The 1,415-nt window shown below is 33.6% G+C and overlaps 1 protein-coding gene across 1 annotated transcript in view; it reads right to left on the reverse strand.

The window, feature by feature from the left end:
* The window catches only part of VSTM5 (V-set and transmembrane domain containing 5), a 29,703-nt gene that overhangs the window by 22,266 nt on the left and 6,022 nt on the right, over positions 1 to 1,415 (reverse strand). The gene's annotated exons all lie outside the window — the stretch shown is intronic.

A 1,415-nucleotide genomic window follows, 5' to 3' on the forward strand; every position in this document is an offset into this window, starting at 1 on the left:
CTTAAAAATAAATTAAACAAAAAACCATGAAGACTGTAGTAAGACACAAAAAAGGGCTCTACATAATGATAAAGGTATCAATCCAACAAGAGGACGTATCAATTGTAAATATCTATGGACCCAACACAGAGTTCCTAAATACATAAAGTAACGATTTACAGACATAAAGGAAGAAGCCAACATAATACAATAATAGTAGGGAACTTTAACACAGCACATACATTAATGAATAGATTGTGCAGACAGAAAATAATAGCTTTGCACAACACATTAGACCAGATAGATGAACAGATAAGTACAGAACTTTCCATCTCAAAACAACAGACTACATATTATTTCAAGTGCATATGGGACCTCTTCCAGGATAGATCACATGTTTAGGCCACAAAACAAGTCTCAATAAATTAAACAAAATTGAAATCATATCAGGCATCTTTTCCAACCACAACCATCTGAAACTGAAAATTAATTACAAGAAAAAAACTGGAAAAAACACAAACACATGAGGCTAAACAACATGCTGCTAAACAACTCAATAAGGAAATCAAGGGGAAAAAATGAAAATACATGGAGACAAATAAAAATGTAAATACAACCGTCCAAAAAGTCACTGGGACACAGCAAAGCAATTCTAAGAGGGAAGTTTATGGCAATAGGTCTACCTCAGTAAACAAAACAAATCTCAAATAAACAACCTAACCTTACCCATAATGGAGTCAGAAAAAGAAGAACAAAGCCCAAAGCCAGTGAAAAGGAAATGATAAAGATTACAGCAGAAGTAAATGAAGGAGACAGAAAACAGTCGGAAAAAAAAAATCAATGAAATCAAATGCTGGCTCTTTGAAAAGATAAAATTGATCATCCTTTATAGCCAGGTTCATTAAGAAAATAAAAAGAGAAGACTCTAATGAATCAAATCAGAAATGAAGGAGGAGAAATAACAACCACCACCACAGAAACATAAAGAGTTAGAATATTAGGAAAATTTACATGCCAACAAATTAGACAATCTAGAAGGAGTGGATAGATCCCTGGAAGTATACACTCTTCCATGATTGATTCAGGAAGAAATGGAAAATCTGGACCAATCAATTACTAGTAAAAAATTTGAGTCAATAATCAAAAAACTCAACAAACAAAAGTCCAGGACCAGATGGCTACACAGGTGAATTCTGTGTCTCACTTAAAGGAGACTTACTACCTATTCTTTCATTTCAAAAACAGAAGGAAAACTTAGAGATTGATTCCATGGGGCCAGCATTACCCTGATACCCAAACCAGACAAAGACACTATTTAAAAAAAGAGAAAACTACAGGCCAGTATCTCTCATGAACAAAGATGCAAAAATCCTCAGCAAAATATGAGTAAACAGAATTCAACAATACAGTAATAAAGTCATTCACCACGATCAAGT

The sequence above is a fragment of the Suricata suricatta genome, chromosome 11 (assembly GCF_006229205.1).
Source record: "Suricata suricatta isolate VVHF042 chromosome 11, meerkat_22Aug2017_6uvM2_HiC, whole genome shotgun sequence".
Taxonomy (NCBI): Eukaryota; Metazoa; Chordata; class Mammalia; order Carnivora; family Herpestidae; genus Suricata; species Suricata suricatta.